Source organism: Bufo bufo, chromosome 3 (genome assembly GCF_905171765.1).
Source record: "Bufo bufo chromosome 3, aBufBuf1.1, whole genome shotgun sequence".
In the NCBI taxonomy this organism is placed as follows: domain Eukaryota; kingdom Metazoa; phylum Chordata; class Amphibia; order Anura; family Bufonidae; genus Bufo; species Bufo bufo.
In genome coordinates, this window is record NC_053391.1 from 265,000,393 (window position 1) to 265,013,517 (window position 13,125).

Consider the following 13,125-nt stretch of genomic DNA (forward strand, 5'->3'; position numbering starts at 1 on the left):
TTAGACTATATATCTATAAAGGATATTTTATTCAAAAGGAGCATACATATACAACACAAATAAAATAGAATAAGATAAGAAAATCCCATAAAATAATGTTAACATGTTAACAAATTAAAAGAAAAACATCAGGGTCAAACGTCCATCACTCTATATCCTTATTGTGATAGCTATTGGGCACAAATAGTGTATACTAGGGCCCACTGCACTGTTAGCAACAATTGCTTAGGGTGCTCAATAGGATAACCTTAAGGATATAGATGGAGTACGGCAATATTACGTTGTACAAATAGTATCAAATATTCTGCTGTGTACACATAAAAATGGTCTGCTGAGTACACATAAAAATGGTCTGCTGAGTACACATAAAAATGGTCTGCTGAGTACACATAACAATGGTCTGCTGAGTACACATAAGGCTATTAATCGACGGGTTTTATATAGGTGACTCCAATTGTAGTTAGTAGCAATGTCATAATTTAAATCTGACACAGATAAATTGATTATAAAAAAAAAAAAAATAATCTGTCAGTTATATGTGTGCCTCAATGCTTTCTTTGGAGTCCGTTTCACATACAGTACAGACCAAAAGTTTGGACACACCTTCTCATTCAAAGAGTTTTCTTTATTTTCATGACTATGAAGGCATCAAAACTATGAATTAACACATGTGGAATTATATACATAACAAACAAGTGTGAAACAACTGAAAATATGTCATATTCTAGGTTCTTCAAAGTAGCCACCTTTTGCTTTGATTACTGCTTTGCACACTCTTGGCATTCTCTTGATGAGCTTCAAGAGGTAGTCCCCTGAAATGGTCTTCCAACAGTCTTGAAGGAGTTCCCAGAGATGCTTAGCACTTGTTGGCCCTTTTGTCTTCACTCTGCGGTCCAGCTCACCCCAAACCATCTCGATTGGGTTCAGGTCCGGTGACTGTGGAGGCCAGGTCATCTGGCGCAGCACCCCATCACTCTCCTTCATGGTCAAATAGCCCTTACTTTCAAAGTTTTCCCAATTTTTCGGCTGACTGACTGACCTTCATTTCTTAAAGTAATGATGGGCACTCGTTTTTCTTTACTTAGCTGCTTTTTTCTTGCCATAATACAAATTTTAACAGTCTATTCAGTAGGACTATCAGCTGTGTATCCACCTGACTTTTCCTCAACGCAACTGATGGTCCCAACCCCATTTATAAGGCAAGAAATCCCACTTATTAAACCTGACAGGGCACACCTGTGAAGTGAAAACCATTTCAGGGGACTACCTCTTGAAGCTCATCAAGAGAATGCCAAGAGTGTGCAAAGCAGTAATCAAAGCAAAAGGTGGCTACTTTGAAAAACCTAGAATATGACATTTTCAGTTGTTTCACACTTGTTTTTTATGTATATAATTCCACATGTGTTAATTCATAGTTTTGATGCCTTCAGTGTGAATCTACAATTTTCAAAGTCATGAAAATAAAGAAAACTCTTTGAATGAGAAGGTGTGTCCAAACTTTTGGTCTGTACTGTACTGTATAAATCTCCTTGTAGACATAATATATCTGATCACCGCTGTTCCTTCACATAGCAATCATCGACACTTGATAAGTATTAGAAAAAGGGTAGATGGTTACATTACCAATACCTGTATGTGCCCGGGAAGACTCTATGTGCAGAGTGTAAATGGATTGCGGCACCTTTGCTGTCCGTAGTGGTTGCGCTGATCACGGCGTCCCACGTGTTGTCGGGATGCCGGCACTTTTAGATCTCTGTTACTGATCACTTTAGAATTGCGGAGCGCTTCTCTTCACCATGGATAGATATGGTTACATTAAATCCAGCTTGTTGTTATTGTACCAATCATGCATGTACTGTCTGCATCTCAAGTCAGACGCGTTTCGGAGCTTTGTGCTCCTTCATCAGTGGTAGACAGTACTATGCTCCATTAAGGCTGAGTTCACACAGGCGAGATTTCCGCGCGGGTGCAATGCGTTAGGTGAACGCATTGCACCCGCACTGAATCCGGACACCTTCATTTCTATGGGGCTGTTCAGATGAGCAGTGATTTTCACGCATCACTTGTGTGTTGCGTGAAAATCGCAGCATGCTCTATATTGTGCGTGAATGGGGCTAAGTGAAAATCGCAAGCATCCGCAAGCAAGTGCGGATGCGGTGCGATTTTCACGCAGGGTTGCTAAGATGACATTCTATTCACTGTATTATTTTCCCTTATAACATGGTTATAAGGGAAAATAATAGCATTCTTTAATACAGAATGCTTAGTAGAAGGTCAATTGAGGGTTAAAAAAAATAAATAAAAATGAACTCACCTTCTCCTCTTGATCACGTAGTTGCCGATCTCTTCTTACTTCTTTAATCATGAGCTGCCGGCTAAAGGACCTGTGGTGACGTCACATCACATGGTCCAATCAGATGGTCCATCACCGTGGTGATGGATCATGTGATTGGACCATGTGATGAGCTCAGTGACGTCACCACAGGTCCTTTGACAGGTCCTGAAGAAAGAACAGGAGACCGGCAGCTACGCGATCAATTGGAGGAGTTGAGTTCATAATTTTTTATTTTTGAATCCTCTATTGACCTTGTACTAAGCATTCTGTATTAAAGAATGCTAATATTTTCCCTTATAACCATGTTATAAGGGAAAATAATTACATCTACACACCACCTAACCCAAACCTGAACTTCAGTGGGTCCTAGGGCTGCACGATATGGGAGTTTTGTGCGAGTGCGATTAGGGCCCTAAAAATTGCGAAATAACGATATGCGATGCGATATTTTAAGGGAATTGTGCTAGAGGTCGATTTGCTTGGATTTTCCCATATGAGCCGCTGACGCGGCTGGGTATGACATAGTTATGGGGGATCTGTGGATGATTCACTGTTATGGGGGATCTGTGGATGATGCACTGTTATGTGGGGGATCTGTGGATGACGCTGTTATGTGGGGGATCTGTGGATGACGCTGTTATGTGGGGGATCTGTGGATGACGCTGTTATGTGGGGGATCTGTGGATGACGCTGTTATGTGGGGGATCTGTGGATGACGCTGTTATGTGGGGGATCTGTGGATGACGCTGTTATGTGGGGGATCTGTGGATGACGCTGTTATGTGGGGGATCTGTGAATGACGCTGTTATGGGGGATCTGTGGAAGACACTGTTATGGGGGATCTGTAGAGGACACTGTTATGGGGGATCTGTAGAGGACACTGTTATGGGGGATCTGTGGAGGACACTGTTATGGGGGATCTGTGGAGGACATTGTTTTGGGGGATCTGTGGAGGACACTGTTATGGGGGATCTGTGGATGACGCTGTTATGGGGTGGATGTGTGCTATAACACATAGGGCCATGAGGGGGGCCAGCATAAGACACACATATAGCATCTTATGCTGGTCCCCCTCATGGCCCTATGTGTCACCTCATGTGTCCTAAACTGCGCACATAACTGGCTTTGGCCTCATGCACACGACCATTGGCTGTTGTGCCGTTCTCCGTTTTTTTTCGCGGACCCATTGACTTTCAATGGGTCCGTGGAAAAATCGGAAAATGCACCGTTTTGCAGCCGCATCCGTGATCCTTGTTTCCTGTCCGTCAAAAAAATATGACCTGTCCTATTTTTTTGACGGACAACGGTTCACGGACCCATTCAAGTCAATGGGTCCGTGAAAAAACACGGATGCACACAAGATTAGCATCCGCGTCCGTGATCCGTGGCCGTAGGTTACTATCATACAGACGGATCCGAAGATCCGTCTGTATAAAAGCTTTTTCAGAGATGAGTTTTCACTTTGTGAAAACTCATATCCGACAGTATATTCTAACACAGAGGCGTTCCCATGGTGATGGGGACGCTTCTAGTTAGAATATACTACGAACTGTGTACATGACTGCCCCCTGCTGCCTGGCAGCACCCGATCTCTTACAGGGGGCTGTGATCCCCACAATTAACCCCTCAGGTGCTGCACCTGAGGGGTTAATTGTGCATATCATAGCCCCCTATAAGAGATCAGGGGCTGCCAGGCAGCAGGGGGCAGACCCCCCTCCCTCCCCAGTTTTAATTTCATTGGTGGCCAGTGCGCCCCCCCTCCCTCTATTGTAATATCATTGGTGGACAGTGTGCGTCTCCCCCGGCCCCCCCCTCCCTCCCTTTATTGTATTATCATTGGTGGCCAGTGTGCGGCCCCCCCTCTATTGTATTAATATCATTGGTGGCCAGTGTGCGGCCTCCCCTTTCCCCCCCCCCCGATCATTGGTGGCAGCGGAGATTCCGATTGGAGTCCCAGTTTAATCGCTCTGGGGCTCCGATCGGTAACCATGGCAACCAGGACGCTACTGCAGGCCTGGTTGCCATGGTTACTTAGCAATATTACAATATTAGAAGCATCATACTTACCTGCTGCGATGTCTGTGACTGGCCGGGAGCTCCTCCTACTGGTAAGTGACAGATCATTAAGCAATGCGCCGCTCAGACCTGTCACTTACCAGTAGGAGGAGCTCCCGGCCGGTCACAGACATCGCAGCAGGTAAGTATGTTGCTTCTAATATTTTAATATTGCTAAGTAACCATGGCAACCAGGCCTGCAGTAGCGTCCTGGTTGCCATGGTTACCGATCGGAGCCCCAGAGCGATTAAACTGGGACTCCGATCGGAATCTCCGCTGCCACCAATGATCGGGGGGGGGGGGAGAGGGGAGGCCGCACACTGGCCACCAATGATATTAATACAATAGAGGGGGGGCCGCACACTGGCCACCAATGAAATTACAATAGAGGGGGGGAGGGGGGCCGACGGAGGCCGCACACTGGCCACCAATGAAATTACAATAGAGGGGGGGAGGGGGGCCGACGGAGGCCGCACACTGGCCACCAATGAAATTACAATAGAGGGGGGCCGACGGAGGCCGCACACTGGCCACCAATGAAATTACAATAGAAGGGGGCCGACGGAGGCCGCACACTGGCCACCAATGAAATTACAATAGAGGGGGAGAGGGGGGCCGACGGAGGCTGCACACTGGCCACCAATGAAATTACAATAGAGGGGGGCCGACGGAGGCCGCACACTGGCCACCAATGAAATTACAATAGAGGGGGGCCGACGGAGGCCGCACACTGGCCACCAATGAAATTACAATAGAAGGGGGCCGACGGAGGCCGCACACTGGCCACCAATGAAATTACAATAGAGGGGGGCCGACGGAGGCCGCACACTGGCCATCAATGAAATTACAGTAGAGGGGGGGAGGGGGGCCGACGGAGGCCGCACACTGGCCACCAATGATATTACAATAGAGGGGGGGCCCGCACACTGGCCACCAATGATATTACAATAAAGAGAGGGAGGGGGGCCGACGGAGGCCGCACACTGGCCACCAATGATATTCAAACTGGGGAGGGAGGGGGGTCTGCCCCCTGCTGCCTGGCAGCCCCTGATCTCTTACAGGGGGCTATGATACGCACAATTAACCCCTTCAGGTGCGGCACCTGAAGGGTTAATTGTGCTGATCACAGCCCCCTGTAAAAGATCGGGTGCTGCCAGGCAGCAGGGGGCAGTCATGTACACAGTTAGTAGTATATTCTAACTAGAAGCGTCCCCATCACTATGGGAACGCCTCTGTGTTAGAATATACTGTCGGATCTGAGTTTCACGATGTAACTCAAATCTGATGGTATATTCTAACATAGAGGCGTTCCCATGGTGATGGGGACGCTTCAAGTTAAAATATACCATCGGATTGGAGAAAACTCCGATCCTATGGTATATTAACTCCTGACTTTACATTGAAAGTCAATGGGGGACGTATCCGTTTGAAATTGTGTCAACGTCAAACGGATCCGTCCCCATTGACTTGCATTGTAATTCAGGACGGATCCGTTTGGCTCCGCACGGCCAGGCGGACACCAAAACGACTTTTTTTTCATGTCCGTGGATCCTCCAAAAATCAAGGAAGACCCACAGACGAAAAAACGGTCACGGATCACGGAAAAACGGAACCCGTTTTTGCGGATCGCAAAGAAAAAACGGTCGTGTGCATGAGGCCTTTGTGTGTAAAGTATTTTACTACTGTCTGAAACAAGCTCTCTCCTATTGATAAAATGGCCAGCCTCTGTTCTCACTTTCACTATGAATGCACTGCAGCGAGCGAGCGTCACTTAGTAACGCTCCTCCCACTTAATTCAGGAAGCAGGAGCGTGACTAAGTGACCTGCCGCTCGCTGCAGTGCATTCATAGTGAAAGTGAGTACAGAGGCTGGCCATTTTATCAATAGGAGAGAGCTTGTTTCAGACACTGGCCACCAATGATATTAATACAATAGAGGGGGGGCCGCACACTGGGCAGCCGCTCCGTTCTCCTGCTATGCCCTCCGGTATGTCCGCTCACTAAGTTATAGTAGGCGGAGATACCAGTCCCTAAGTTATGGTAGGCGGAGTCTGCCCTAGCGCTGGCCAATCGCAGCGCAGAGCTCACAGCCTGGGAGGTTATTTTCTCCCAGGCTGTGAGCTCTGCAATGCGATTGGCCAGCGCTAGGGCATACTCCGCCTACCATAACTTAGGGAACGGAGATACCGGAGGGCATAGCAGGAGAACGGAGCGGCGCCCGGGGATAATAGTAAGTGCAGTGAGATCCCCGGGCGCCGCTCCACATGTCTGTATACTTAGTTCATAGGGTAAGAATCGGTGAAAGGTCCTCTTTAAACATTGGCCAACCCCTTTAATATAGATAAGATAAATATGATATGGGCATAATTATACTCCATGGTGTGGATCTAATAATATAGTTTTCACACCATTTTATTTTTGATTCCCATTCCATTTCATAGTTTTATATAAAAGGGGAGCAAATGTTTATTTGACTGTGGGACACATCTGAAGAGGATATGTCAAATTCCCAAAATTCGGAGCAAACATTTATTTATGTAATTTAGGTAAATATATATACTCTACAACTAAATAAATATGTTAATATGAAAAACGCATCGGAAACGCATAAGAAACGCATAAGAAACGCAGGTGCGTTTTTTGTACTGCATACAGATCACTTATGTATAAGTCTGCAGATGTTATAAGATCTCAATCAGAATCTCCTATATGGAGAAATGATAAGAAGAAACATGAATACTTATGATCTTGATGCGATCCACCCCATATATTGGCATTGATCTCCACAAGTTGAGAAGCACCTCCTTTTTTAATGGAATTACATTTATAAGGACTTAGGCTGGGTTCACACGGGCGTGACGGATTTGTTCAGGATGCGTCCCGGGTGCATTGCGTTTTATAAGGACTTAGGCTGGGTTCACACGGGCGTGGCGGATTTGTTCAGGATGCGTCCCGGGTGCATTTTGCACGAGCGTGATAAAAAACTGAATGTGGTACCCACTAGGGCTGCACGATATATCGAAAAAATAATCGAATCGCAATAATCGGCAAATGCAATATGGCGATTTGGCCGACCCAAAAATGCTGTGATTATATATGAAAGGGCCCGCGCACATAACTGGCTTTGTGTGTAAAGTATTTTACTACTGTCTGAAACAAGCTCTCTCCTATTGATAAAATGGCCAGCCTCTGTACTCACTTTCACTATGAATGCACTGCAGCGAGCGGCAGGTCACTTAGTCACGCTCCTGCTTCCTGAATTAAGTGGGAGGAGCGTTACTAAGTGACGCTCGCTCGCTGCAGTGCATTCATAGTGAAAGTGAGAACAGAGGCTGGCCATTTTATCAATAGGAGAGAGCTTGTTTCAGACAGTAGTAAAATACTTTACACACAAAGGCCTCATGCACACGACCGTTTTTTTTTTTGCGATCCGCAAAAACGGGTTCCGTTTTTCCGTGATCCGTGACCGTTTTTTCGTCTGTGGGTCTTCCTTGATTTTTGGAGGATCCACGGACATGAAAAAAAAGTCGTTTTGGTGTCCGCCTGGCCGTGCGGAGCCAAACGGATCCGTCCTGAATTACAATGCAAGTCAATGGGGACGGATCCGTTTGACGTTGACACAATTTCAAACGGATACGTCCCCCATTGACTTTCAATGTAAAGTCAGGAGTTAATATACCATAGGATCGGAGTTTTCTCCAATCCGATGGTATATTTTAACTTGAAGCGTCCCCATCACCATGGGAACGCCTCTATGTTAGAATATACCATCAGATTTGAGTTACATCGTGAAACTCAGATCCGACAGTATATTCTAACACAGAGGCGTTCCCATAGTGATGGGGACGCTTCTAGTTAGAATATACTACTAACTGTGTACATGACTGCCCCCTGCTGCCTGGCAGCACCCGATCTTTTACAGGGGGCTGTGATCAGCACAATTAACCCTTCAGGTGCCGCACCTGAAGGGGTTAATTGTGCGTATCATAGCCCCCTGTAAGAGATCAGGGGCTGCCAGGCAGCAGGGGGCAGACCCCCCTCCCTCCCCAGTTTGAATATCATTGGTGGCCAGTGTGCGGCCTCCGTCGGCCCCCCTCCCTCTCTTTATTGTAATATCATTGGTGGCCAGTGTGCGGGCCCCCCCTCTATTGTAATATCATTGGTGGCCAGTGTGCGGCCTCCGTCGGCCCCCCTCCCCCCCTCTACTGTAATTTCATTGATGGCCAGTGTGCGGCCTCCGTCGGCCCCCCTCTATTGTAATTTCATTGGTGGCCAGTGTGCGGCCTCCGTCGGCCCCCTTCTATTGTAATTTCATTGGTGGCCAGTGTGCGGCCTCCGTCGGCCCCCCTCTATTGTAATTTCATTGGTGGCCAGTGTGCGGCCTCCGTCGGCCCCCCTCTATTGTAATTTCATTGGTGGCCAGTGTGCAGCCTCCGTCGGCCCCCCTCTCCCCCTCTATTGTAATTTCATTGGTGGCCAGTGTGCGGCCTCCGTCGGCCCCCCTCCCCCCCTCTATTGTAATTTCATTGGTGGCCAGTGTGCGGCCTCCGTCGGCCCCCCTCCCTCCCTTTATTGTAATATCATTGGTGGCCAGTGTGCGGCCTCCCCCCCCCCCCCCCCCCCCCACCCTGCCCGATCATTGGTGGCAGCGGAGAGTTCCGATCGGAGTCCCAGTTTAATCGCTGGGGCTCCGATCGGTAACCATGGCAACCAGAACGCTACTGCAGGCCTGGTTGCCATGGTTACTTAGCAATATTACAATATTAGAAGCATCATACTTACCTGCTGCGCTGTCTGTGACCGGCCGGGAGCTCCTCCTACTGGTAAGTGACAGGTCTGTGCGGCGCATTGCTTAATGATCTGTCACTTACCAGTAGGAGGAGCTCCCGGCCAGTCACAGACATCGCAGCAGGTAAGTATGATGCTTCTAATATTGTAATATTGCTAAGTAACCAATTGTGGATGTAACCTAAAACGACCTTACTGTCGGTGTAATACTGGACTTCAGCTATGTCGACACCCAGTTCTTGTTGTATGAAATCCGCAATCTCCACTGCCAACACAGTCCCACAAAGTTCCAGTCTGGGAATAGTATGATCGGGCTTGGGGGCTAACTTAGCCTTACCACAGACGAATCCAACGTGGTTTTGGTTGTTGGGTTCTGTCACCTTCAGATAGGCAACCGCTGCGATGGCCTCCGTGGAAGCGTCTGAGAACACGTGGAGTTCTTTCTTTATGCTAGAGGAAAGTGAGGTTTTAATATAGCATCTCGGGATGTGGATCTCATCCAAGGCACACAAAGATCGCTTCCAGGCTTCCCATTTTTGCTCTTTCTCGGAGGGAAGTGGGGTATCCCAATCCTTGACTGTTTCAGAAAACTGTCTCAGTAGAGATTTACCTTGTATGGTGATGGGCGCTACAAATCCCAGCGGATCAAATAGGCTGTTTACCACTGATAGGACGCCTCGCTTTGTGAATGGCTTGTCTGCACAACTTATCTGAAAACCGAAGGAGTCAGCCGAGAGATCCCATCTGAGGCCCAAGCTCCTCTGCACAGGTGGACTGTCCAGTCCCAAGTTAATGTCCTTGAATCCTGGTGCATGATCGCCTGATTCGAAGGCCCTCATAACGGCCAGGCTGTTTGAAGCAGTTTTGTGTAGTCTAAGTTTAGCTTGGTACAACATACTTTGAGTCCTTTTAAGCAGATCGATAGCCGCTTCTTCAGTCGGTAGTGATTTGAGTCCATCGTCTACCTAGAAGTCCTTTTCTACAAAGTCTCTGGCGTCTTTACCGTACTTGGATTCTCCCTCTAATGCAGTTCGCCGAAGGCCGTAAGTTGCCACGGCAGGTGAAGGGCTATTTCCAAATACGTGTACCCTCATACGATATTCTGCCATCTCTGCGTTGGTGTCGTTATTCTTGTACCACAGAAACCTGAGGAAATTCCGGTGGTCCTCTCTGACTACGAAACAGTGGAACATCTGTTCAATGTCGGCGGTGATGGCAACGAGCTCTTTTCTGAACCTCATCAACACTCCAACTAGGTTATTCGTCAGATTAGGACCTGTGAGAAGGACATCATTAAGCGATACACCTTGATGTTTGGCACTTGAGTCGAAAACAACCCTAATTTGATTAGGTTTCCGTGGGTGATACACTCCAAATGAAGGCAAGTACCAGCACTCGTCGTTCTTCCCTAAGGATGGAGCTGGTTCTGCATGGTTGTTGCGGAATATTTTGTCGATAAAGGCAACGATGTGTTCTCTCATCTCAGGCTTACTGTTCATGGTACGCTGAAGAGAGTTAAATCTAGACAGAGCTTGTTCCCTATTGTTCGGGAGTCTCACCCTGGTAGCTCGGAAGGGTAATGGAGAAACCCAGTGATTGGTTTCGTCTTTAAGGAACTCATTGTCCATTATCTTGATAAATTCTCTGTCCTCTACTGACAAAGCTACTTTATCATCGTCCTTGCTTGTGTGAAAGACTAATCTTCCCAAGTTGTCGGCAAAGGGAGGAATGTCGTCAGGTGGTTGTATGAGGTCTGGAGGCTTCTCTTTCACCTCATAGTGATGAGGGCAAGGCTTAATGCAAGTTGTGCGTCCATCTCCACGCACGTACGTTTTGAAAGAGCGGATTCTTGGTTGATCCAAGCATACATTTCCTATGACCACCCATCCCAAGTCCAGTCTCTGGGCGTATGGTGCATAGTCGGGACCATTACACTGTTGACGCACCTTGTGTACCCTTAGATTGTCTCTGCCAAGCAGGAGTAGAATCTCTGCGTTGTTGTCCATAGGTGGGATAACATTGGCTAGGTGCCTTAGGTGTGGATGGTGAAATGCAGCTTCCGGGGTAGGAATTTCATCCCTATGGTTGGGTATTTGATCGCATTCGATCAGCGTCGGTAGAGGTATTTCCGTATTTCCACTGACGGAACAAGCGATGAATCCTTGTGCCCTCCTGCCGCTAGTCTCTATGCGACCCGAGCAGGTGTTTAAGATGTAGGGTTCTGACGGTCCCTTTATTCCAAAGGCTTCAAAGAATTTAGGTCCTGCTGGGGAGCGGTTGCTTTGGTCGTCAATGATGGCATACATTTTTACTGCCTTTTCTGGTAGCCCCTCCGGGTAGACCTTGATTAGGCATATGCGGGCACAACATTTCTCACTCTGGCCCTCCCCACATACGTCCGAGCATGAGCAGGAAACAGCAGTGGCTGTGTTAGCGTGGTTCTGGGGCTCCCCGCCATGACTTTGAGCAGGACTGGTGGTGACAGCAGCAGGTGAATCCCTTGTGAGTGGAGTTGGGTGCATAGCTGAGGCATGTCTTTCACTATGACACTCCTCACACTTGATAATGGATTTACAGTCCTTAGCCATGTGCTCCAATGAAGCGCAGCACCTAAAGCATACCCCAAGCTTGGTGAGGACTTTCTTGCGCTCCTGTATGGTTTTGGATCTAAATCCTCTGCATTTGTTCAGTGAGTGTGTTTTTTTTATGAATGGGACATTCACGATTGAAGGCCTTGTCTCCTGATGAGGTAGTGTACTGTCTACCAGTGGGTACTGCAGATGATGGTAGGTTAGTCTTTCTAACATTCACGCTGCTCTTAAAGTCTCTGTGTTTATGTACAGTCGTGGCCAAAAGTTTTGAGAATGACACAAATATTAGTTTTCACAAAGTTTGCTGCTAAACTGCTTTTAGATCTTTGTTCCAGTTGTTTCTGTGATGTAGTGAAATATAATTACACGCACTTCATACGTTTCAAAGACTTTTATCGACTATTACATGACATTTATGCAAAGAGTCAGTATTTGCAGTGTTGGCCCTTCATTTTCAGGACCTCTACAATTCGACTGGGCATGCTCTCAATCAACTTCTGGGCCAATTCCTGACTGATAGTAACCCATTCTTATATAATCACTTCTTGGATTTTGTCAGAATTAGTGGGGTTTTGTTTGTCCACCCTCCTCTTGAGGATTGACCACAAGCTCTCAATGGGATTAAGATCTGGGGAGTTTCCAGGCCATGGACCCAAAATGTCAACGTTTTGGTCGCCGAGCCACTTAGTTATCACTTTTGCCTTATGGCACGGTGCTCCATCGTGCTGGAAAATGCATTGTTCTTCACCAAACTGCTGTTGGATTGTTGGAAGAAGTTGCTGTTGGAGGGTGTTTTGGTGCCATTCTTTATTCATGGCTGTGTTTTTGGGCAAAATAGTGAGTGAGCCCACTCCTTTGGATGAGAAGCAACCCCACACATGAATGGTCTCAGGATGCTTTACTGTTGGCATGACACAGGACTGATGGTAGCGCTCACCTTTTCTTCTCCGGACAAGCCTTTTTCCAGATGCCCCAAACAATCGGAAAGAGGCTTCATCGGAGAATATGACTTTGCCCCAGTCCTCAGCAGTCCATTCACCAGACTTTCTGCAGAAGATCAATCTGTCCCTGATGGTTTTTTTTGGAGAGAAGTGGCTTCTTTGCTGCCCTTCTTGACACCAGGCCATCTTCCAAAAGTCTTGGCCTCACTGTGCGTGCAGATGCGCTCACACCTACCTGCTGCCATTCCTGAGCAAGCTCTGCACTGGTGGCACTCCGATCCCGCAGCTGAATCCTCTTTAGGAGACGATCCTGGCGCTTGCTGGACTTTCTTGGACGACCTGAAGCCTTCTTAACAAGAATTGAACCTCTTTCCTTGAAGTTCTTGATGATCCTATAAATTGTTGATTGAGGTGCA

The 13,125-nt window shown here is 47.4% G+C and overlaps 1 protein-coding gene across 4 annotated transcripts in view; it reads left to right on the forward strand.

Annotated features, from left to right (window-relative positions):
- MYO19 (myosin XIX) overlaps positions 1 to 13,125 on the forward strand; it is a 1,002,409-nt gene that overhangs the window by 620,768 nt on the left and 368,516 nt on the right. The window lies entirely within an intron of this gene.